The sequence below is a fragment of the Schistocerca nitens genome, chromosome 6, assembly GCF_023898315.1.
Source record: "Schistocerca nitens isolate TAMUIC-IGC-003100 chromosome 6, iqSchNite1.1, whole genome shotgun sequence".
In the NCBI taxonomy this organism is placed as follows: Eukaryota; Metazoa; Arthropoda; class Insecta; order Orthoptera; family Acrididae; genus Schistocerca; species Schistocerca nitens.
The window spans coordinates 353,473,923-353,501,631 of NC_064619.1; the positions used below are offsets into that span (position 1 = coordinate 353,473,923).

The window sequence follows — 27,709 nt, forward strand, 5'->3', positions numbered from 1 at the left end:
GCCAAAATGTATTTTGTTATGCGTGTAATAGCTACGAAATTGCTAAAAAAGACAAGCCACTACCAGATTCTTGTAAAATGTGTACTAATAATACTTTGGTGTAAGACTTAGTGACCAAATCAAAAGCTGGACATAGCGCAGGTTAAGACGTACAGCGTCTGTCAAAGGACTCTGACTGTGAAGAAATGAGAAGAGGAAACCAACGACTTTTCAGGTTACCCTGGTTCGGAGAAAGCCGCAAAATCTCGTATATGATTTTTATTCTCGTATGGTTAACATTAAAGATAAAAAGGAAATAAATAAAAAGGATATAAAATATTCGAACGTTTCTTCGGCCTTACGACCTGCTACGCTTAATGAAGAAAGAAACAAATCTTTCCCTTTTCAAATTCCACATATCACTTTTCAAGATTTATAACAGAGGACAGCTTAGCAGATGAGTGTGACGATTATAAGATGAAACAAAATTTTGCATCAGAATTATCGCAGCAAAACTATCAAAATTGTTCAATCTTGAATTTGATCTGACAAAAGAAGCCACCAAATTGCCCGGGTTAGGGGTGAAAGCAAACCATCTTCTACTACCCGGAGTATCATTTTCATTTTCTTGGTACCGGAACAGAAAAAAGGAACTTACGTAATCCTTTACAAAAAGGAGACTGTATGGTTTTTGCTGCGATATTGAGGGTTTACTGAAACTCTTTGATGTCACTTACAACCCAAGTCCGAGGAGGTTTGCTATAGACTCATCAAAATGTAGCCTAAAAAATTTTCTGTTCCATAGAATGTTATTGCAATTGACGCGGCTTCGAAGCCGAGAAGATTTTATGCAGTCATGCCGCCACGATAGACTCCGAGGACATATGTACTTATCCATAACAGAAATTTGTTTGTATTAGTACCTTTTGACTATTTGATGCACCGTAAGAAGGCGTATGAAAACTTCCAACATGTGCCAAATAACATTTTTAGACAGTATGTAGGGATTTGAAAGTCTTTTGACAAGCTACATGGTCAACAGTACGGCTGCACAGTAATAGCCGTGTTTCATAAAGTGTGAGTAGAACAGCAGAGCTAAATACAAGCATTGGAAGGTAACCAACTGGCCCAAAACGAAAACTCTCCAACTGGGCTTACGAAATGTGATATTGTTAACTCCTCTTCACATCAAGCTGGGATTAATGAAACAGTTTACTAAAGCACTTCCAAATATGGCAATTGTTTCCTGCACTTTGTAACACTATTTCCAAAAGTATCTTTTGATAAAGTGAAAGGATGGATCGTTAAGGGGGGGGGGGGGAGGCGGGGTGAGTGGTGGCACTCAGAGCAGATTCGAAAGTTAATGAAGGATAAGTTGTTTGAAAGTACAATGAAATCAGTGGGAAGAAAGCTTGGGTTTCTATTAAGCAGTAGTGGTCAATTACGCGGGCAACTACAAACATCTAAATTATAAAAACATGGTTAGATCAGCGCCACTCAGTATAATGAAATTAGACTGTTACATGACAGTGAAGCTTCTTTTTCTACACCGACATACTGATTGTTTCCCTGCAAACTTTGATGGTAGGAAGGAACAAGGATAACATTCTACTAGGTCACTGATAAAGACACGTGGCACTAGTAGAGGGACACAAAAGGAAGAGAAGTTTCACCCCATTTCCGAATGAACTTGGTACAGCGAAACCAGCAAAGGGAAATTATATTGTTCTTTTGTAACCATTACCAGTGTTTTTAAGTGAACATATACCATTGTCTAAAGCAGAGTTTAACGTATTCTGTACAAGATTTAAAAAATAAATAATTTATTTTCAGTTAAAGGTAAGAAATGCCTGTTAGAAAAACAATTTGATTTCAGCTAAAACGTCAGATGTGTTTAGAATAAATATCTGTCTTGGTATAGAAAATCCAAAACCAGATTTTAAATCAGAATAAATAATACTTTAAATATTACCTTGCTGTCATAAAACATCGTTGAAAAAGTTTTAATATGCATCATAGCGCTATTTAGTTTCATTACACTTATAATGAGGGCGAAATATGTGACTTATGAAATCTTTTTCATTTGATAATTTTTGTGTCTTATTTCTGAGGCAGAAATGAAGAAACAGCCGACGCTTTGCATGAACGAGAATACAATACTGGCTAAAAAGAGTGCATCTGACTGGTGTACGAAACAGTCTCCCAGTAATGTGTCCTGATTCAGCTCCGTCTTTCCTCTCTTAGCCACCATGGTACGTTTTACTCAATATGAGGAGGTAGGTATGCATAATTGTTTCTACAGCTTTAAGTTCTAACAGTTTCATGTAGTGAATTAATCGATCACTAGGTCATAAACAGAAGAATTTCTGTAAGTCACAAACTTAGGGTAAATGTACTCATGTGCGCATTCCCAAAAAAGAGTTCAGTTTATGTTCCTGATAGTTGGCCAAACGGATTAGTTTTGCATTTCGGTAGTTGTGTTCAGAGTGGTAGCAGAAACACATCCTAGGTTTTGTGTGAACAAAATCCGTATTTACGAATTAAAAATAACTAAGAATCACTTTCGAGAGTTTTTTATATAATTATAGTATTCTATTGTAAAACTTATTTGCAGATTACACAAGCAACAGTCTTTAATTTTTGAATGCATTGAGAAAGGTTGCCTTTCAGTCTACCATACCGCATCCCAACATTTTGAAAATTGATGTGTTCTGCCGTCTGTTGACTTTGCTTTCATATAATTCTGCTACTCTATTGTAAAACTTATTCACAGAATACACGAGCAACAATCTTAAATTCTTGAATGCATTGTGAAAGGTTGGCTTTAGTCTACCATACTGCATCCACATATTTTACAAATGTGATGTGTGCTACTGTCTGTTGACTTAGCTTGGAATAATTTTTAACGCAGGAAAGAGCGCTTAAACAACGTGTTGCTCAATGAGGCCAAACAAAAAACGCAAACGGAGAAAGCAAACGAAATTTTGGAGCTCCTCTTGGGACGAAGGAGTATACTTGAAGGATGTTTTCTTGGCGCTGTCCTGCTAAACGTCCAGTACAAAAATAAATATTTTTGGCCATTCCTAATATTGACTGCGTTTTCTTTTAGGGCGGTGTACAAATGTCACTCGGACATTAATTAGACTATTTCCATACATTTTCACCAGAACACGACATTTAGCATTAACACTTGCAGTTACCTTTGGAAAACGAACTAGGAATACATGGATCCTAGATTCTACAATAGATATAATAATTTTTATTCCAAACGAGATCGCAAATTTCGTAAGCTCAAAAGGTAATGTTTTGGTTGTGAAAGTTGTGCCACCAAAAAGAGGAGAAAGAGTCTCAGTTGTTTGAGTAATAAAACCTTTCCAATTTTTCAGAGAACCAACCACACTCTTTCCATGAGTGTGGATGAAGTCTGAGCTCTTCTAAGATAGTCGCAGAACTTTTCTCCCGATGGCCTCAGACAATGGTTTCACAAGCTATGATCCGTTCGTCTAAAGCGCTCCTGCGAAAATAGGAAACCAACTAAGAATGATCCAGTCCACTTGATACTCTACAATTACATTCCACATTGCAGTTTTCAAACTGGTCAGCATGAATCATTGATATCCCCAGCACAACCCGCCAGTCCTAAACTTCAGCCCGTACATCATGGTTTCTTTGAACCACTGAAAATTGCATACGCAGGTGAGAGGCCCAGTGGCCGACTGTAAGAGCACCTCCAGTGGTGGTCCAGATACAAAATCTCCATGGGTGGGAAGTGAGAACACAGAACAACAGTGGTGAGTGCAGAAATCTTGAGTTTATCGACGGCTAAATAAACATAAAGAGGAGGCCACAAGCCTTCCAATTAGAGCTCCTGACGTTCTTTTCAAGTAATTGACGTATTTGGGAGAGAAATACCAACAGATAATAGCACATACCTGAGGGTACAAAGATAAAATCAACGTGGGGAGGCATCCTTTTCTAGACCGAATACTACTACTTTTGTAAAGAGACAGCAGATAGGTTGCCTATTTTGTGTCCACGATATGAAAAGGAGTGTACGGAGCCAATTTTCGAGGACTGGATCCAGTTCGTTAAGTATGGCATAAACAGTGGTCTTTATGTAAGGATAGTATTTAGTTCACTTCTAACGTTTCCTAAATGCATACATTTTGTATTTGTTTTGCGTACTCTTAAGCGCGGGTGAAAAAGGAATGCGCATTACCCATATTTTTGTATTTTGGAGACGTTAAATGAAAGTGTTACCTCTCTACAGCTGTTGCTTCTTGAAAATGTAGGTATTGAGTTATTTAATATGGACAGAAAATGATTTTATTTTCGTATTAATAATAACACGGTTATCTGAGGTTATTCATTAAGTGTGCACGCGTAGGTATATTTTCTCTGTATTTACTTTAGTGTAGATATTTATTGTTTTGTTTCCTCTTGGATGCGAGTCTCGTCTTTTGGTTCTATCATTTTATGCAAAACTTGATATACATTTAAGTTCAAGAATCAATATGGCCAATTTTCTGTAGAAAGACTATGGTGATTATTCCCAAAGTCTTCAAGGTGACTTGTAACGGTTTGGTGATGCTAAAACTTAACTCTTGTTATTACAAATCAAATAAACATGAAATTAACATAGTGGCACAACTGCATCCATTACCTAAACATCTGTTTTTATGCACCTTCTGCGTGTACAAGTAGGTTACTTGAATAAGAGTTGTGTAAATTCAATAGTCAAGTTTAGGTAATAAAATGCAAAAGTATCTAAGAGTGTCACCCACTCTGAAACATTATATCATCGTTCTTGCAAGGCTGTGAAACTACCCCCAGACACCGAATACGGTGCAGTAGTCAAGCAATCTAACCTCAGGGCTACGATTTCAGAGATGAAGAGGTTAAAACTTAGGCAAAATGTTACGAATTACTCAGATACTCGGAAGTAACAGAGTTGACTTTTGAATTAGAATATTGACTCCAAATCTTACACTTTTTTGTACAAAAGTGCGTTCAAATTAGGCCTAACATGCTCAATTTGTGCAGTAATAAGGTGTTTGTCATCTGTTGCCAGATAACCTGAATGTTTGGAGGTCGTGTGCAGAAAGCAATAACTTACTATGACGAAGTCGTCTTTGCCAGCGTTAAATGAAAACTGAATTAGTGATGCATTATGAGAATTTCAGCATAGTTCTTTGAGAAAATATACAGAGTTAAGAGAGAGACAGTGGAATATCTGAACAAAGGAAATGTACAGTATAAGTTTATTAAACACAATTTAGTGAGGTATAAAATGTATAAGATAAATTTCTAAAGCAAGAACATATGCTGTTACTAGTATCATGTATGAATAAATCTGATATACGAAGTCAGCTGTTATGGATCATGACAAACACGAGATTAGAACAATCTGAACAGTCATATAGGCAACAAATATTCGATATCACCCCAGTTTGTGGAATCTCAAAATCATACTCCATAGAAATCTCCAGTGGAAGAGACACTATGACACAGTGATTTATAAACCCATTATTGATTCCTTCACACAACTGAAAAAATTCCAATAACATTCATGCACTAATCGTTTACATTTCTCATTGAATTTCCACATTTTAACAGAAGACACCGTTTCAGAAGTCTCAACTTGAAGACGCACTAATAGTGAGAGATATACATTGAGATAGACACACACAAGAGAAGTGGAGTAGTAAGGAGTACATAAATGGAAATATGAAGTGATACTGTAAACAGCTGGGGTCCTTGGGCTTGCAACAACAATGATATACAAGTCTCGTAGATCCTCTTGAAGCTTAATATGGTGTCCTGATTTCAAATGAGATGCGGAAATTCATTGTTGCAAGTTAATCATACTAAACATATGATAGTAGAATAAGCGATAATACCCTTCACATTACATAGTCTGGACCCACGCATCAATGAACAAATGTGGGAAACTGTAACTAACTGACAAGATCCCAAAAAAGGACAATAATCTCATCCTGCAGCTAATTAAATCTCTAATCAGACTATGAAATCGAAGAAAAACTTCAAATACGAATTTCATTCAAAGCACTATCTATGCACTTTTCCTCACGATGTCGATAAATTGCCTTTTCAAATTTATTATCATCAGCCTTTAGAAACAGGAAACCCAAAAATGAATGTTCCTTTGTCATGTTACTTTATATTAAATATCTGTTCCTAGCTCTGCTTCATTTATTTTCATTATTTGGTTCTACTGAAATATTTGAATATTATATGTGTAGTCTGTATTTTGTTGTCTGTATACTTGATGCTAATTGAAATACAAAATTAGTGAGTGTAATTTCTAGTATTTCCGGTTACACAGCATTGAAGACTGATCTGTCTGTCCCGAGACACTGTCAAACAGTGTTTATCATAAGGCAGACCCAAGCTCCAATGATAAGAAAATTAATCTACCAGATATACTTAATGCTTGGTGCCTTTTTATTTACTACCAACTTTCTGTTATCTTGAAAGTAATTGTTTTAATTAATATAGTTACTTCTTATAGAAAACCGTTTCATAACAGAAGTGACTATGCATGTAAATGAGTCACATAGCTTCTAATGATGGAAAAATTCAGTTATGTCTATAGTTTAATCCGACATTAATTTCCAGCTATACGCCAGTTCTCTAGTTCTATGCACGTTGCTACTTTTCCCCAAAATATTCCATTTTACTTTTATTTGTTCACGTCTTTTAAGGTTGTTTGTATTTGTTGCGCAATGTATTTTCATTTTTCTCCTAATGCTTTCCATTAGGCAACAAGGAGGTGAAAGTGGTTATTTGATGTAGTAGGTACTAGCATACATTGAAGGAGTTTACTTACAGTATTTCAAAAAGTGTCAATTAAACAGCTTTACAGATTACATGATTGTTTTAACTTTAGAAACATGAAACAAAACAGTAGGTGATAAATACGAAATACAGAATCGTAGCCTTTAGTTTATGTGGCTCAACTTTCAAAGATGACATCGTACACTTGATAGTGAACTTCATTTTCCTGTACTGTACTGAATGTTCTGCACTTACCTAGTCACAGTAACTCCAGTGATTGACAAGCCACTGTTATAAAACCAGTTTCTGCAAAATCATCAAAAAGTCATATTTATCTGGCAGTAATGAAATAGTTACTAAAGCACCAGTGTATCCAGGCTAAATGTAGAGAGTATGCTACTACAATATGGAATTTCTGAAGGGAAAGGAGCATAATACCATATTATATTTGAACAACACATTAATCTTCAGAAGCTTTTATGTAAGTAGGCCTACTCATCATCATCATCATCATCATCTCAGGCTTTTCCCACGTCATGTGGGATCAGCGTTGCTTTACTGAATCTTTCTCTTCCATAAATGCCTATCCAGTGCTTCTTCTCTGAGCCATCCTTTCTCCCGTAGGTCCCCTGCTACCTTGTCTTTCCAACTCAGTTTCGGTCTTCCTCTTCTCTTTGAGCCTTCGATTTCTAGGTCTTCAAATCTTCTCCCCACGTAATACTCCCCTTTTCTCTACACATGTACATACCTTCTTAGACTGTTTTTCTTGTATCTTCTTCCTATGGGCCCCAGTTTCACTGTTCCCCTGACGTACTCATTCCTTAGTCTGTCCTTTCGTGTCACTACACTCATCCACCTTAACATTCTCGTTTCTGCCACATCCATCTTTTTCTCTTGGGATTTTGTAATTGGCCAAGCTCTTGCACTATACAGTATCGCACGCCTCACCACAGACTTTTAAAGCTTTCCTTTCATTTTGGAGCTAACGTTCTTATAACGCAGTACTCCGCTCAGTTTCCTCCAGTTAATCCATCCACTATTTATCTTGTGTTGTATTTCGGCCTCCAGTCCTCCATCACTTTGTATGTCAGAGCCTAGATATTTAAATTTCTTGACCTGCATCAGTTGTTCTCCTTGTAGTTTAATATATAGATCTTTGGCATCCTTTGTACACGTACACTCTATTTTTACCCTGCAAATTCTCATTCCCGTTTCCTCTAGAGCTTTTCTCCACTGTTCAAGCTTTTCTTGAAGTGCCTCTTGGGTGGGTTCACAGATTACAACATTATAGGCAAACACTTTGCTCCAAGGTGCCTCTTTTCTCACATCTTTGACTAGTACATCCATGACAAGGTCAAAGAGGTATGGGCTGAGAGCAGATCTGTGATGTAGTCCTACTCTCACTGAAAATGCCTTTGTTGCTACTGCACTGCCCCTGGCTTGTGTTATTGCACCTTCATACATGTCTTCTACCACCCTGATACATTTTTCTGATAGGGAATTTACTTCTCACACATCTCCGTATCTCTTGCCTCAACACTCTGCCATATGCGTTCACAAGATCGATAGAGGCTGTATGCAGTTTGGCTTGTACTTCTCTGTGGCTCTCTGTCAGTTGCCTTAGTGCAAATATTGCGCCGGTTGTTCCTCTTCCCGACATAATCCATACTGTTATTCACATACTTCAGTTTCTAGATGCAACCTTTTCTCAATTATCCTTTCCCAGACCTTCATTGTATAGGACATCAGTTTTATCCCTTTATAATTGCCCTTTCCCCTTATATATGGGGACCAGCATACTGCTTCTCCGAATATGCGGCGTTCTTTCTTCCTTCCAGATCTTCTGCATTAGATCTCAGAGAATATCAGGTCCCTGTTCTCCCCGACTTTTCCATGCTTCTATTGGGATTCGGTCTGTCCCTACGGCCTTCCCATTTTTCATTTTCTTCTTAGCGTGTTCGACTTCTTCCCTTCTTATACTTTGGGTCATTCATTTATATCTCCATCGTCGTACTTCTCTCATAAATTTTCCTCATTCAATAGCCTTTCAAAGCACTCCCACCACCTACTCACGATTTTCTCAAGGTCGTGTCATACTACACCTGCTTCATCCTTTATCTGCCTCATTGATGTTGCGTCCTTCGTCACCTTATCTCTTGCTTTAGCAACCCGTAGGAGTTTCCTGCCGTCCTTTCTTCTTTCCAGCTCTTCATGCGCCTCTTCTATTGCCTCAGCCTTTGATTTGCCACTGCTCTTTTTGCCATCTCTTTTTGCCATCTCTTTTTGCCATCTCTTTTTGCCGTGTTGTGGGCTTCCCTATTCTTCTGTCTTCCAATAAATTACTATTAACATTTAATAGCACCTGTTGCTTGCTACGTAGTTTATAACTTGTCAAAAATTGTCAGTAAAGTGTGAAAGGACCGTTAGATGTGGGCAGTAAAAGGCTTTTGAAACCCATTCTGATACAGTAATACACTTATACAGATGAATGCACTTAGTGGGCAAAGTAGTGCTTGCAACTCTATATTAACTAATCTGGTATTTTTGGGTTTCACAATGAGTAACAGATACTGAATTGATGCTTTGGCTTAATTATATGCTAAATAAAATTGCGTTATAATTGGTTTATGAGTGTAGAATGATTTACTGGATTTAGCAAATGCTGCTATTCAAACACAATGAAGAATGTCAACAGCAGTACCGTTTGAGCAGAAATTGTCAAATGAGTTGTAATTTACTAATGAACTAGCATTTGTGTTTCTAGAAAAACATCAGCACAATCATGGAGTGTAAGTCATGAAGTAGGCATGAGAAATTAACTGAGAATTGATCCCTGGAAATACCAAAGCATTTTTCATAACCTGACTTACAAAGAGGGAAAAAATTGAAATACGAAAAAAATACATTAATGTTCTTGAATTGTGTTAACATATTAGCAACATACTTTTCAAAGAAGTAGTGACGTATAAGTAAGATCCAGAACTTCTAAATTCATTTTAGCACACACTTAGCAATATTAATGCACTTGCAGTAACATGTATTACCGACTTCATGACCGCCAGAAAGAAAAACGTTCAAAAAACAGAAATTTAGTTCATTGTTGACTTGTACTCTCAACATATATTTTAACGAGGTTTTGGTGTGTAAATAGGGCTCTGAACCTCTAAACATTGAATACAACAATCACTGGGGAATGAGAAACCTGCTCATGCGTCTTACATTTGTGAAGTTTAATTGAAAAATGTTCAAAATATATGTAATCTGAGAGAAGAATTCGTCTGAAAAATTAAATCTTTTTTTTTCTGTATTTTAAAATATAAAGTAACTGACTGGTTCACCAATTTTTCGAGAGGTGGGCATGAAGTTCCTCGCCCCCCCCTCCCTCCCTCCTTCCCTCCTCACCACAAGCTTTCGTATTGCGAGGGTTAATTTATGGTATTTATATTGAGACTGTGTTGGAAGATAGATATAGATATACAGAAGTGCAGTGACTGTAAGCAGCACAATAAATTTAACAGCAGGGGGAAAATGTTGCCTTCAGTGAAGTTTTCTACCTCCATAAATGTTCAGTTTCGTTTCCTTTGCATGTGATATCTTAATAGAGCTGTATATTTCTACTGCAATTACTTAGAGAAGAACTTAAGCTTGGATTCTGTGACACAAATTTATCATCTGAAAGCATAGAAGGAGAAATGAAGGACTCGTAATATGAGTCCTTGAGAAAGTAGCTACAGTAATGTCTCATATTCAGTGCATATCTGAATTTCTTTTCCTACTTTTTACACAGAGATGATCAATTTTTAGAATGAAACGCTACAAAATAAAGGTTTGATACACACAGTAGCTCTATGGCCCTTAAATGATGGAACTGAGAAAATATATTTCGTGCGAACTGGGAATATCAACCCAAGTAGCTAATCTTATTCTCGTGGAAGTGGATACATCAAGAAGTAAATAAATTTCAAATATTGTCATAATGTTCTTCAACGTACTGACTGAATGTGCAGGAGGAGTAATCCTCAGTCTTCGGTCATTGGGAATCCATCCTTCAAAATTGATAGCATTATTAATAACTCACATTATGACAGAGGTGAAATTATTTAGTATTCTTAGTCATAATAAATGACATGTGTTCATTACAACCTGGACAAGCTTATCAGCATAAAAGGTTAAAGTATTAGAAAAACTCATACGTTTGCTGGGCTTGTGTTATGTCGTATGAACTATTAAAAATTCACCCGCTTTAGATGCTTAGTTATTTCACAATTATAGATGACGTACTGTAGGTGTACCTGTTACATTGTGGCAGCAATTGATGTAGTGAAATATAAAATCTGTTCGAAATATTGATTCACAATGGCGTAATTGGTATAATGTTCTTGATTATCGTTTCCACCGCAACATGACCGCAAAAACACAGGCACATTTATTGTAGTTTTCTTTGGTGGCACTAAATAGATATACATTTTTCCTAGAACCACACTGTTAAGCCCTTAGAAACAGCATTCCACTGTTATGGCTTAAATGTAAACATACGTTTTCGTAGCACACCCAGCATCAAAGACACCGGAGTAGAATTCTCGGGTTTAACTGTGAAAATACCATTCTTCTGGCGGAAAATTGAGATAATGATTATTGCAAGTGGAATTTCAGTTCTTTATCGTACGCACAAGCAATCAAATGACGACATGTCATATTTTGGGATCAGTGAATAGCGAAATACCACAGCTACTTCCGGATTTTATGTCCAAACCATTGTCAGCTCCCTGTATCACAGACTTAAAAACACATCTTATGAATACTTAGCATCACGTCAAGTTTGGAAATTGCTGACTGAAGTAAAACTAGGATACAACATGTGCTGGTATGTGTTCGACTCCATCTCAACATGATGTACTTTTCCATCCGAAAAACAGCATTAAAAATTAGCGAGCCGCAATCAGATGCTAAGAATTCAGACATGATCGCAATTCAGATCCAATTCCCCGCGGCATACACAGAAACATCCCATGAGGTGATGTCATACTGTAATACACACGTCTGGTGAACGCCTGCTGAAATCGATATTGCCCTTAGAAGAAGAGTTCCATGATCCTTTCTATTTCAGATATTCGCCAGCCAGTTTCTTAAGTTATTATGGTCAATTGACTGGTGGTAAGTCAAAAAAAAGTAGGTTGTTCAACAAACCTTAATCACTATCACATGCTTCGAGGTTGTACCTATTGAATGTTTAATGCTCTTGAGAGAGGCACAGACTTGGTAAAGATATATCCTAACAATCTCATGGTCAAACCTAATTAGGATTTACCTGAAGTTAATGTGCAACAGACCATCGCAACAACGGAACATCCAGTGCATTCACAAGCGAGACCCGCCCCCCCCCCCCAAATTACAAGAAAAATTAGCACAAGTGGAACTTGAATGTCAGAATGATCAATCTTGAAATACATAGTCGTTATAAAAGCGGCTGGTTCAGTCATATACACCTCGTTCCAAAGAAAGATGAAACTTGGCGTCTTTGTGAGGAGTATAGATCTTTAAATGGTGTCAGCGCACCAGACCGCTAATTCACTACTCATTTACAAGATTTCAGCTGCCATCTCCCCAACAGAAATATATTTTCTGAAAGGAATCTTATTCGAGGTTATCACCACATTCCTGTCGCGCCAGAAGAAGTGCCTAAAATTGCTGTAATCACGCCAGTTGGACTTGCCGAATTTTTTGAGTAACCATTTGGTCCCCGGAATGCAACACAAACATTTCACCGATTTATTAATGGCGTTTGGAATGGCCTTTTTATTCGTTTTAAGATGACATTCTCGTGCCTTTAGCATCCGACGAAGTACATACACCGCAGCAATATGCTCTTCATTTGCTGGACAAGTTCACTTTAACATTAACGAGAGAAGAGCATTTTGGAGAGAGATATTCTTGGGTTTTCGTGTGTCACGTGAAATAATTTCACCACTTGAAGAGAAAGTGGCAATAATCAAAGACTTTAATCGTCCTAAAACAGCATCAGAAATATGCCTATTTTACTGACTGGATAATTTCTATGTGGGATTATTACTACATACTGCTTTGAATAATTTGTGCAGGAATACCAATAGGAAGGATAATCAGCTTGTTACAAGGACCGCCAAAAAGCAAAAATTTCAAAACATACAACCATCGAGTGGGACCTTCTTCTTCTTCTCAGAGCTTCTCCTATATTTCATTAATGATCGTTTACTCGCTGGACAGAGGCAGTACCTCTGAAGGACATCACTGCAGGAAGTGTTGTCAGCACTCTTCTGATATTGTGGATTTCCGATTTTCGAGTCCCAGAAATCGTCACCACCGAGGTAGGACGACACTTTGATTTTCAGTTGTTCGAACACCTCAGGAAGGTCATAGGTACACACCATATCAAATCCACTGGATATAAACTGGCATCGAAAGGTAAATTCGAATGGTAGCATCTTTAAATCAAGGCAGCATTAAGTGCTCGACTATCGAATGACTTGTTCCAGAATTTCCAACAATTTTAATCGTCCTTCATGCTTATGTTATTCCTAAATACAATACCATCGCTGCATAAATGACTTACTGCATGACGACTAGACTTCCAACTGATTTCTTTCATGGTACGCCAGTGGCGTGAGACATTTTAACTTTCATTATTAAGACACAGCGGCACATGAATGACGTCACTTACATCAATAAATCTTCAACGCCATGAAGTAACATCTGCCTTGATCTGTCCTGAACTCATCACCTCTTCATACCTGTCCATAAGGCATCACGCAATGGTGGAACCTTTCCAAGGTACCAACGATGGACCACATCTGGTACATTTACGTTCTGAAGAACACTTTGTTAATGAAACGCCCCATAGCCAGAAGATCCCTGCAGTGGCAGACTTGAGCCAGCCATCCTGCTAAAGAATACGCATCGAAGATCAACAACCTCAAATTCAAGCAGAAAATTAGCTCCAATAATAGAATCTCCAAAGTGCGTCATTCAATCCCATGGGCTACACATTCTCCTTGTGCAACGCACTTCTAAGATATGTACCACAGCATCATCGCTGAGGCAGGAGTAGCATGTTACCCTAACTTGACGCACTGAAATATGAACTCTGTAGTACTGATGCACAATGGAATAAATAGTCATATTGATGTATATCTTTCACATTGCAACACGTCTGTGTAAAATATAAGTGCTTCAAATATAGTTTTCTTTTGTGCTGCTAAATAAACAGTTATTTTAACTAGAACCACAAAAATGTACGTTGACATTGATTCATATTCTAAACCATATTGTTTATAGTGGAAGGAATATAATGGTGTACTGTAAGATACCACGATAACACACAGATGTATCCTACAGATCCTCAGCTAGTCTTCAAAGTGCCTGCTGCCGTCGTCAAGACTGCTATAAAATTGTTCCTAACAGGGAGCAGTGCACCTAGAAGGCGACAGCTCACTGTAGTACTGAAAACGTATTGATGATATCACTACACTCTGTTCAAATGGTTCAAATGGCTCTGAGCACTATGGGACTTAACATCTGAGGACATCAGTCCCCTAGAACTTAGAACTAGTTAAACCTAACTAACCTAAGGATATCACACACATCCGTGCCCGAGACAGGATTCGAACCTACGACCGTAGGGTCGCGCGGTTCCATACTGAAGCGCCTAGAACCGTTCGGACACAACGGCCGGCCGGCATTCTGTGTAGCACAAATTGTACTATATAACTCACATTCATCGCCTAGTATTGCAAATCAAAACATTAAATAATTGCAAAAAAATAAAAATAAAAAATAAAAAACGAGCTGGAAATAAATCTTGTGAGCTGCCAGAACTTCTCAGAGTATCACTTGGAAATGGTGACTGTGAAACACCCATTTCAAGGGCACACATAGCCATTACTGTTTTATTTGTACTGAATTTTTTAAGTTATATTTCTCTCAATTTGTTTTCACTCCGATTGATAACTGATTCCGACTACATTTCTGCTGGCTATTTTTCCACAAAATTATCTTCAAATCTTTCAAGATGAGGTACTGCTTCTTTCCTTAATAACATGATCATGGTAGTTTTTACATCATTAGATGATTATTCATTGAAGGAGCTTAAAATTTTCTAATTTCTCTTTTCATTGTTTCCCTCAGTTTAATTGTGATGTTTCATAATATATAAATGCACTTTACTAATACTGTGGACTTTTCATGTTGCGTATTGCATTGACAAAATCTAGTGATTTTTATAATGTATAATTGCAAGATATGATTGTTAGATTATTTCAACAAACATTTGAAGAACGATAGTGGACGCTTTGTCTGTTACATAGCAATACCAGCGGAGAAACGCAACGTTGCCTGCTTATTTATTTACACCTGTGTATCCACGTCCATACCACGCAGCTTCTGTCATTGTCCTCAATGTTTATAAAGTCGTATCTCTCGAACTATGTGTTGTACAATGATATAATTTTTTGGGACATTCTGTGGGATGTGTGGACACTATCTAAAAAGTATGTTGCGAATGGAAATAGTAGCAACGAAGTAATAATTTTAAGCGACGTTTACAATGTAGCAGAGATTCACACTTCTCACTGTGTATGACGTTATGTCTCCAGAACTATGACTCGTACAAGGATACATACAGCAGCATATGTCGACACTGTCTGGAAAAATCACTCCGAAAAAGTTAGTAACAGGGATGTAATGAAATTAAACATAATGCATGATGCACCATTTTTTCACGGATTTCATTGTTTATCACATCATATTTCCCGAACTCTGTATATTGTAATGATACAATTTTGCACATCGATTCATCAGTATACTTGCGTACTGTCTATGAACTGTGTCGTCCATTCAATTAGTAGTAAAGAGTTAATAAATTATGCCGGCCGCGGTGGTCTCGCGGTTCTAGGCGCGCAGTCCGGAACCGTGGGACTGCTACGGTCGCAGGTTCGAATCCTGCCTCGGGCATGGATGTGTGTAATGTCCTTAGGTTAGTTAGGTTTAAGTAGTTCTAAGTTCTAGGGGACTGATAACCACAGCAGTTGAGTCCCATAGTGCTCAGAGCCATTTTTTTTTAATAAATTATGTTGCCATGCCTCATGCGGTACGTTTACTGCGTGAACAGCGAAAAAGTAGTACATGATGAACATTTTCCCTTTCATTATTTATAGGGGCTGTCAGTGAGAAAGAAAAGTGAAAGTTTCAAATTTCTCAAGCCGCTAAGTGCTCTCATTCTCAGATACTATATGAATAAAGTCAGGGAATTCACGCGTCACGAGTTACACTTCTTTTTCATCCTACCTCCTTCGCCTTTGACAGGTAGGTGGTAGCTACCCCCACAGTGACTGTTGCCTGACGTTAAGGTATATGTGTACCAAGTTCGGTTGAATTCGGTCCAGTGTTTGGGACGTGATGTGGAAAATACACACACAAATACAATATGTATGGATTACTATTACTCCTCCTTTACATTTGGGCATTGTCTAAAATGTAAATCAAATCAACTTTTTACTAACAAATACATTAAGTACATTTTACACACTTTTCACACTTTATTTTCGATTTATATTCAGTCACTGTGTCACTTTCACTGCTCATACTTCAATGTTTGTTTCTGTTCACACACTGCTCTTCTTTTTCAATTCCTCCCTTCACTACTGATAAGAAACTTACGTTCGAACTCATGATGGGTCTTCCTTTATATATCTCACCAATGTGTAGCCCCACCAGTGTCGAGTTCCGGAACATACCAGAAAGGTTTCCGATGGCTCGCAGTGAACCAGAACATTAAAAAAATCGAGAGTGTTCTGGAATTTTTCACAATAGCCTGGAATGTTCCCGGCTGTGTCCAAATATTCTGGAATCTACTCAAATGTTCCACACTATTGCAGAACATTTCAGTACATCCAGAATCATTGTGGAAAATTCGGGAACATTCTGGAATATTTTGGAATGCTCTCGAATACTCTATAATATTCTACAATGCTCTAGAATACTCTGTAATATTCTACAATGCTCTCGAATACTCTAGAAAGTTCTGGAATGTTTTAAAAATTTCTAGCCCAGCCCTTTTAGCTTGAAAAGCACGTTCTTCAGGTAAAAACGGTAACCTTCTTCATGATGGAGAATAGAGGGCTACCACACCATATAACTCCATTTATCGTACAGGGACCCGTTTCTGAGATTTAGTTGCACGCACATTGTACACTTATGTTTACAATACCTATTGATTCAGATTTACTTTTTTGAATTGTATTTTATATGGAGATCTGTATAGTTACTTTTTGTAAGTGAGTTGTTAACAACAGCATTACTTGAAAACTTAATGACTGGTAGATTACCTGTTTATTTAAAGAACTATGTCCCTTGAACAGCTTGGTATGATTAATGTCTGTTACTGCAGTTACTGATAGTTATTTTAGAACAGAGTGCTTCAGACTGCATAATACGGTCTTGTGTCACGCTTTTTTAGAGACTAAAAGTAATAGATGCATTTTAAGCTAAACCTCGAGACCCTTACTCAGTTAGCTAATTTTTTTTTGGTTCAACATGTCTTCAGGTTTGAGCTCATTGTCTATTAAAATTCTAGCTCATCAGTTTTCAGTGAAGGAAAGCTTTGCTGCTGCTAAGTTGTCAGGAGGTTCTTAACGCTTTCCTGCATGACTACGAAAAATTAAAATTAATATCACTCTAATTTTATTCGAATACAACTTTTTACTGATAGGTAGCTAGCGCACTTGGTTGGTTTTGTCTATACACAAACTTTTCACTTTATTATTTTAGTGCCTACATCTGGTTTTCTAGGACCTATCTTCTCTGCTCCACTATTGACATATTTTTTCTTCATATCTGGACGTAATTTATTCAATTAAGATGATCATTTTCAGTCGTCCTTCCATGCAAGGTAACCTGAAGTGTACAAACGAAAATAAATGAATATATGGGTAAGGCTATATGAAGATGCTTGCATGTTAACAATATTTTATTTCAACAAGGTGTTTCATATGACTGACACCAATCTGTTACACTCTCAAAATCTGGAACAGATATCATCTCTCTATTAGTCACTGTCTTAGTTCAACGGAAACATGAGAAACAGGCCATTTGTGGAACGCAGAAATTGTTGTAGTACATATACTGCCAACTTTTCCTAAGTCAAAGATCTCAGGCCACTCTATTTCTCTGAAACATTACATCTGTGTTACACTCATGTAACTATTACTTACATCCTGTGACATGCAGTTGTATCAAAGCACCAGTATTGAGAACATTACTTGTTTCAGCTCTGGCAAGACACACAACCTTTCTCAGGACATATTCGACTCAAAACTTAATTTTATGAATGCACAGTCATCGTTATAGCAAAGTGACACTTACTGATTGAACATTTATATGGCGCACCTCAATTCATGCTCATAAAGGCACTCATACTCTAGTATATCCTCATAGATTAGTAAACACTATAACATGGGACAAACAGGAGGATTTTACAGGAAGCCAGTCATAACATACTGAAAAGCTCTCTCTTCTATAGATTAAAATAAAAAAAATATAGACAACATGCTGTAATAAAAAATAAATGAAGTAGTACAATCATTAGTTCAGCCAAGTTTCTTCTACTATGATAGAGAAATGTGCCACAAATATTAATATCTCAAAACGGTTTGTAGCTGAATACTTGCATGCGAGACGTTCACCAAGTTTCTTAAGTGTTTCTTTTAGTTTTTATGCTTCTAAAATAGCTGCCAAGGAGCGCAGGGATGATTAAATCCTTTTCTGATAACATTTTTGTAGAATTTTCGTATTTATTAATATTGCTGAGCTGTAATACACCTCTCCAAAGGTGAAATTCTTCCCCATTTCAGTTTTAACACTCTTCCAGTTACTCACATCCCCATCACTTTCTCTGTCGCAATAACTTTTCAGCTCTTCTTCATTGGCTTCCTCACTAATTCCCTTCTCATATGAAAAACCTATCTTCACTTCGTGACTGTGATATGAGTGCTTTACAACCCATCTTGATCTCCATGTAAACTGTATAGCTGTGGACACTGAGCGAGGTGGAGCAGTGGTTAGCACACTAGATTCGCATTCGGGAGGACGACGGTTCATACTCGGGTCTGGCCATCTTGATTGAGGTTTTCTGTGATTTCCCTAAATCGCTTCAGGCAAATGCAGAGATGGCTCCTTAGAACAGGCACGGCCGACTTCCTTCACAATCCTTCCCTAATCCGATGGGACCGCTGACTTCGCTGTTTGGTCCCCTTTCCCCAAGTCAACCAGCTACACAACCTGTGGATAAACTATTCAGTAACTCAGTGTGATTGAGTCACAATTAATTCCCCAAAAGGAAAACCTTTCAGTGGTAACATATTTGTAGGTGGTTCCTAGCTGTATATGAAATGTCATCTACTTGTTCAACAGGAAACAACCGTCCCCATTTGATTGTCAACACTCTTTTTGATAATCACATCACATTTCAGTCACTCTCAGTTAGGTACTTCCTTCATTAACTGTTCTGCTGAATTATTTACTTTTTAATATTCCTCTGTCATACACTGTTTTAGTCCTGAGTTGCCATTACTTTAGTGGTGCTATTCTGCCTCTCTGTAGACATAATACTATTCCCAAATGACAGTCACATATTTATGAAAGAAATTTTTACAAAACAGTATTACAGCAGCAGAAGTGACATTACTTAATAACTAAGGACATTATTGTAAATTCCATTGCCAACAATTAATTATAATTATTATTTGAAGGTTTATATCGCTATCATTACTTTAATATGCATTGTGTGATGCTTTAGACGGAAGGAACCACTAAAAAGATAAAAATTTTGGTGTAGATGAGTATATAATGATCCTGGATAAGACACTTAAAGTAAATGTTGAAATGAAAAAAAAAATCCCACGATTGTAGTTACCGCTAGGAAGACAAGAGGTAAAACCGACCAATCTCTGAACGCTGTCAACAGTTTACAAACTTCCAAATTGCAGCTCTATGTTTTCTTCATATATGATGTAGTTTTGTACCTCCAGCTGTGACGATTGCCTGATCCCTGTTTCTATCTACGTAATATTCCATTTAATATTGGTCCATCTATTATTTTTCTGCTCCAGAAGTGATTGGAAAGGTCTTGCAGTTTCTTCGCACATACGTATTTTACTATTGAAAATAAGACTGTTTGTTCACGAGCGTCATCGACCTTCCTATTATCACAGACACTCACAAACACACGCACACACACACACACACACACACACACACACACACACACACACACACACACACACATATATATATATATATATATATATATATATATATATATTAGTTTGAACTAGGGATATATTCATGAGCGTCATCGACCTTCCTATTATCTCACACACACACACACACACACACACACATATATATATATATATATATATATATATATATATATATATATGTGTGTGTGTGATAATAGGAAGGTCGACGACGCTCATATATATATATATATATATATATATATATATATATATATATATATATATATATATATATATGTTCATGAGCGTCATCGACCTTCCTCACACACACACACACACACACACACACACACACACACATATATATATATATATATATATATCCCTAGTTCAAACTAGTTTATATTGAGCCACTTCGTCAAAACGCGTTTTGCCTAGTTAAAACTAGTTTTAACTGACTTTCTCTTTTGACCAGCAGCAAATTCTAGTTGTAACTAAGGCTATCAGTATCAACTAGTTCCAACTAGTAAGACCACGTTCTAACTAAACTAGACAGAACTAGTTTTCACTAAATTTGTTTAGGGGCTAATATTAAAACTAAGAGCAACTACGTGTTGATTGAAAAAAAGCATTTTTGTATTGTGCAATGGAATATTTATTGAGAATATTGGTCATACATCCAAACACATTCCAGACAGTGAAAACAAGAAAAATTTTAACTCATTGCTTAATAAATTATTAGCCTAAATCAGCGACGATAGAAATGGTTCAAATGGCTCTGAGCACTATGCGACTTAACTTCTGAGGTCATTAGTCGCCTAGAACTTAGAACTAATTAAACCTAACTAACCTAAGGACATCACACACATCCATGCCCGAGGCAGGATTCGAACCTGCGACCGTAGCGGTCACGCGGTTCCAGACTGAAGCGCCTTTAACCGCACGGCCACACCGGCCGGCGACGATAGACAGGCATAATATTCGAGTAGCCATATATGTATGCTGTTGAGGAATAAAGCTACCATACCACTTTCTTTCAGGTGCTGAAGAGGTTATCTAATATAGGGAATTTTTCATTCCAAACACCTTGTCTGTCTTGAGGATGTCACAACACGTCAAAACTACCGTTGAGGTAGGGACCGTTAAAAGGAAGTGGAACTCTATTCTTGTGTTTACGAACTTCGGTAAGAGGACTTACCCCGCTGCTCTATAGAAAGAGACGAGGGTTCAAATTCAAATGGCTCTGAGCACTATGGGACTCAACTGCTGAGGTCATTAGTCCCCTAGAACTTAGAACGAGTTAAACCTAACTAACCTAAGGACATCACAAACATCCATGCCCGAGGCAGGATTCGAACCTGCGACCCTACAGCGGTCTTGCGGTTCCAGACTGCAGCGCCTTTAACCGCACGGCCACTTCGGCCGGCAAGAGACGAGGGTTCCGGTTCTTTGTGTTCTGCAGATGTGCTGACATCGGGACTCGACGGAAGGGATATCTGCTTACTTTACTCCTCCGGGACCGAAATAACAAGAGGATTAATCCGCTTTGATACACAGTCATTTAGTTGATCTTACTCATGGTAGCTCAGCCTCAGGGCAAATCTCTCTGCTTGCTTGATTTCTTGTTAGCACTGTGTGGAATACCGGCGCTTGATATTTCGAAATGCTACAAGTATCTAGAAGCGATCGTCGCCTTAAGATTGGAATGTTTTCTGATAAATCGCGCTTGTGCTCCATAGGTCACTGCTCCAGAGAGTGCACACCAGTCTTTGGGCACCATTTACAAGTAGTCATGAGGTAATATGACGGCTGGTTATGAGGTTTCTCTACCTAATAATTCTGTCTGCACGAGCTTATCTGGCAAATGATTCAATCTCTCAGCATTTGTGACTGTTTCGGTTGGGCCCTAGACTATTAGAAAACTGCTTGCCTTATTATCTGTCTGTCGTTTCTTTAATATCAATTCCTTTTATGAGTAAGCAGGCGTACACTATGTGATCAAAAGTATCCGGACACCTGGCTGAAAATAACTTACAAGTTCATAGCGCCCTCCATCGGTAATGCTGGAATTCAATAAGGTGTTGGCCTTGATGACAGCTTCTACCCTCTCAGGCATACGTTCGATGAGGTACTGGAATGTTTCACGGGGAATGACAGCCCATTCTTCACGGAATGCTGCACTGAGGAGAGGTATCGATGTCGATCGGTGAGGCCTGGCATGAAGTCGGCGTTCTAAAACATCCCAAAGGTACTCTACAGGATTCAGGTCAGGTCTCTGTGCAGGCCAGTCCATTACATGGATGTTACTGTCGAATAACCACTCCACAGGCCGTGCATTATGAACAGGTGCTCGATCGTGTTGAAAGATGCAGTCACCATCCTCGAATAAGTCTTCAACAGTGGGAAGTAAGAAGGTGCTTAAAACATCAATGTAGGCCTGTGCTGCGGTAGTGCGACACAAAAGAACAAGGGGTGCAAGCCCCCTCCATGAAAAACACAGCGACACTATAACACCACCGCCTCCAAATTTTACTGTTGGCACTACACACGGTGGTAAATAACGCACACCGGGCATTCGCCATATCGTCACCCTGCCATCGTATCACCACATTGTGTACCATGATTCACCACTCCACACAACGTTTTGCCACTGTTCACCCGTCCAATATTTACGCTCCTTACACCAAGCGAGACTCCGATTGGCATTTACCGGCGTGATATGTGGCTTATGAGCAGCCGCTCAACCATGAAATCCAAGATTTCTCACCTCTCGCATTACTGTCTTAGTACTTGCAGTGGATCCTGATGCAGTTTGGAATTCCTGTGTGATGGTCTGGATAGATGTCGGCCTATTACACATTACGACCCTCTTCCACTGTCTGCTCTCTCACGATGTCTAATGACTACTGAGGTCGCTGATACCGCGTACCTGGCAGTAGGTGGCAGCACGATGCACCTAATATGAGAAACGTATGTTTAGGGGATGTCCGGATAGTTTTGATCACATAGTGTATATCTTGCTTGTATCGATATCGATAACAGACAAGAATTCTCGAGATTATCGTTTCCTGGGATGGATGAATTCTCTACATACTTAATTCACTTTCAACAGAAACCTCCGTGCGAGGAAACTACTTAAATTTATCCGAATTTTTTTCTGATTGAATTCGTCACCGTTCCAATCGACAGTATGTCAGGAATGTGCAGGGACTTTAAGTAAACTGTGTTTGTTATTATCACTGATATTCTGCTATATTTTTCTTTTGTCATCCACGCATATTATAACATTCGTTGTCAAAGTAGATATTAATTTACTTAGTGTTATATTTTGAAACAAGAAACATTTCAGCCCTTGTTGAAATATGATGTCTCGCGATTTAGCAGCACGCTCCTTGTTGGACAAAGAGGACCACACGTAAATACTGTACATTCTGCTGCTAATATTCTAACACATCTCGCGTTCTTCTTTGAAACGCCCCTATTATTACTTGATAAATAAGTCATTTGTGCGAGGCCCCAGTGCCTACTTGTGTTTTTATAAATCGACTCTTCTGTCATGCTTGACATCTCCGGTATGACTCTTTCCTGCACACTGCGTAACTGTTTCAAGTAACATGGGGCGGTGATGATCGTCTTGACAGTGATCTCTAAGTTTAGTTCAGCGCTAATCATCTCTCTGCAGTGCGCAGAAATACAAAACAGAGACCATTAAAATAAGAGAAGGTTCAGTAATTAATAGCGTAGGAATGTCCAGGGGTGTACGGACAACTTCGAATTATGATGAATCGAAGTTACTATCACGCAGTTACTCACTTTTTTTATATATTCGGCTTCTGAGGCAAAGGACCCTGTCGATTTGTTGATTTATTCCCCATATGATGCCAAAATTGTTTCGACTGGATTGCAGAAGGTTTAGGTTGGAAGCCCATTCACATTCTCCACACAGTTCGGATCTCTCCCCACATGATTTCTATATTTTTGGAGGCCTCAAGAACAACATTCTGGACGGCCGAATTGCTTCGTATGAAGTGATACACGTCTGGGTACAGTCTTGTTTCCACAGGCAGCTGAAAATAGTTTTCCCTGAAGACATCCACCGTCTTGTCTCACAGTAAGATAAATTTATTAATATTTATTTTGACTACTTTCGAAAAAATACACAATTACTTACTTTTCTTACATTTGAGGGAGTCTCACATAGTTTATAGGTCTGAAGGCGGTTGTTATTGACAGAAACTATTTACCTAATATATAAAAAAAGTTTCTTAATCCGAACCGCAATAAGATGTGTAAATAATACCTCGATCACTGGGATCTCTTTTGCCTCGATTATGTCGCGAAACGTGAAAAAAAGAGGGTTAGTAGTATGTAGGACAGAATTATTTCCTTCAAAACTTCTCCGAATCTTATTATTGTCTCGAAAGTTACAGTGCGGTAAACAAGAGCTTGCAATACCCACTGACGTCAAGTTTCAGTTCACATTCAGAGCTCAATCGGCTCCATTTCCATTGTAGTCCAGGAACCAAATCAATGGAGATATCCAACCAGTAGTCAATCATTCACAGATGGCCGTGGAAAGCAGACATCATCTTAGAGGAAATTCGTGACTAGAATTCAATGAAAACATCTTGGCCAGAGGCAACGAATAGCCAAAACTTGCAGGAGCCAGCGATCAAATCATGCTATGCCTTCCATTGGGCTTCTTGAGAGCGGCTCCTTTATTTTTTTTTTTAACACACCACTGGTGGAGTGAGACAGTGAGACAGTGAGACAATGAAGGAAGAGAAGTTTCCCTCGATGTGTCAAAAGGAGTTTGATGCAGCGAAATCAGCGACGGGAAATTAAATTTTCATACATTTGTTGTGTTTCTGTAATAACTGTTAGCAATTAGAAGTGAAATATACCTTTGCCTATTCTAAAGTGTTTCTATACAAATTTCCAAAATGAATAATTTGGTTTCAAAGCAGTTAAAAACATTCTCTTTTAGAAAAAGAAAAATGTGATTTCAACTAAAAGTTAGATGCGATTTGATAAAAACTCTGACGTGATAAAGAAGTCTCAATATAGGATTTGACATCAGAGTAAAAAATACTTTAAATATCACCTCACATTAAAAAAAATCCATCCAAATTTTTCAAATTCAGTGTAGTGTTGTTTTACTTTCTTTATCATTTTTAAGATGATAACGTAATCTATGAATTCTCAAATCTTTGTCACCCCTTCTATCATTTCATAATTTATGTGTTATTTTTCTGATGCAGAAATGACGATACAGTCCACGCCTTGCATTAAGAAATGTGCAAAACTGCCTAAAGGAAGAGCATCATTCTCTGACTGGTACACAAAATAGTCTCCCAGTAATGTTCCCTGATCTGGCTTTGGCTTCCTTGTCAGTAGCGTTAGCAAGGATGCAATGTGTCCGCAACTTGAGCAGGTTGGTATATATAATTCGTTTTACTAATCTGCAGATTACACTCTCATGTAGTGAGTCACTTGATAAATAGTTCATAACTCGAAGAAGGCCGATATATCTCATATTTAGCTATGTATTTACTTTAGTGTAGATATTTACTCTAATATGTTAGCATCATCTTTTGGTTTTCTTCTTTTATGTAGCCCGTGACACATATATAAGATCAATAAGGATTATGGGCAATTTTTCTGCAGCGAGACTGTGGCCGTTATTCCTACTTCTTCGATGCGATACCTAATGCGTTGGTGCTGCTAATATTTAGATCTTACTATTAAAACACTCGAAGAATGAAATTATGATAGTAATATAAGTGTATTTGTTACCTGAACACTTTTCCTTAATACACCTTCAGCATGGTTCCTCTAACTAGAGTTGTGTAAATGAAAGTGTCATATCTAGATAAAAGGAAGCAAAAGTATCCAACATAGTGACTTCTTCTGAAGCTGTACATAAGTGTTGGTGCAAGGCTGTGACTCCGATTTATGCCTTGAAAAATAGCCCCAGACACTGAATACGGCCCTGTAATAACGCAATCTGACTTCAGGTGTACAGTTTCGGTGATGATAATGTTGAAACATAGGCAAAGCGCTACGAATAGGGTGGTTACTCTAAAGTAAACTGTTGAGTTTTCACTTGGAACACTGACGGGAATCTTTACACTATAGTGGCTAAAAGTGTTTTAAAATTGGGTGTTTTTGGCGCAATTTGTGCAGGAGTAATGTCTTTGTCATCTGTTAGCTGATAACCTGAAATTACAAACGTTGTGTAGTAAAAGCAGTAATTTTCAATGAAACAGTCTCTGCCGCCATTAACGTGGAAAGTGTATGAGTGATGCCTTTCGTTAATTGCAGCAAAGTTCTTATGAAAGATAAACGCAAGTGCTGTAAACTGATGAATTTTCCGTATAAGTTGATGGAGCACATTCTGTCTGAATCACATTTCCAAGACCCAAACAATTTTTAGACCTTGTGAACAAAGTAAAGGTGTAAAATAATAAATTTATAAATAAAAAACGTATATATGATCCAGTATAATATGTGTACAAATCTCACTAAGTCAGTCGTTAAGGATCACGACAGATATCGGATTAGATTATCTGACATACCCTCGGAACAGCATGGTACAAAAGTACATAAGAACAAATTTTAGAACTGTTGCGAAATAGCCTAGCAAGTGAGAGACTCTGTTTGTAACTTGAAACAGCAGATGTTTACTGCAGTAATGGCTAACGATCACAAAGTGCTCTGATGAGATCGACAGTCAGAACAAAAGCACAAAATTTTCCACATTAAGTCCTAACGTAAAATTCAACGTCAAAAGGACACCATTTTACGTAGCTTCATCACTCTGTTCCCAATCAGCTGCCAGCATCTTGATGCAGTCTTATCTGTACACTGAAAGCGGCTGGTCAGATGTATTCACATCAGATACAGAAGACAAGCATCTCAATAACTTCTGCTGCCCAGAACGAGACAGAAAAGGGATGTTCGCACTTAAAATTGCATGGGACATTGAACTAGAATATATGCCCTCGCCACTCATATTGGCCGGTGCAGGATCTGGCGCTCCCACGAGAGTTACCTACCCTCTGAAAGGTTCGCAGAAGAGCTTCTGTGAACTTTAGAAGGTAGGAGACGAGGTACTGGCAGAATTGAAGCTGTGAGGACGAGTCGTGAGTCGTGGGTGGGTAGCTCAGCTGGTAGAATACTTGCCCGCGATAAGTAAGGTCCAGAGTTAGAGTCTCGGTCCGGCACACATTTGTGCAATGTTTGAAATTCCTACGTGATAAACAAGATGAACTATATCCTGTACAAAAACTGGTTCAAATGGCTCTGAGCACTATGGGACTCAACGTCTTAGAACTACTTAAACCTAACTAACGTAAGGACATCACACACTTCCATGCCCGAGGCAGGATTCGAACCTGCGACCGTCGCGGTCTCGCGGTTCCAGACTGTAGCGCCTAAAACCGTATATCCTGTACACCAGACATAAAAACAAAAGAAATACAATTATTTATAAGATCTAATAACAAACACACCACGCTTTCACTATACACAGAGCGCATAGAGATATTATGAGAGGTAGAAGTCCTTTAGATAAATCAGTCACTTTAAGTAAGACAGACTCAAAATCAGTAATAAAATGTTCAGACCTTTTGGCCATGTAACCTTGTTTCTGTGGAATA

At 38.1% G+C, this 27,709-nt stretch overlaps 1 long non-coding RNA gene across 5 annotated transcripts in view; it reads left to right on the forward strand.

Moving 5' to 3' along the window:
* Positions 1 to 27,709, forward strand: part of LOC126262673 (uncharacterized) — a 172,755-nt gene that overhangs the window by 26,768 nt on the left and 118,278 nt on the right. For all 5 annotated transcript variants that reach the window (XR_007546750.1, XR_007546752.1, XR_007546751.1 and 2 more), the window contains 2 exons: positions 2,095 to 2,255; positions 25,310 to 25,482. This is a non-coding gene — a long non-coding RNA (uncharacterized LOC126262673). The remainder of the gene's footprint in view (positions 1 to 2,094; positions 2,256 to 25,309; positions 25,483 to 27,709) is intronic.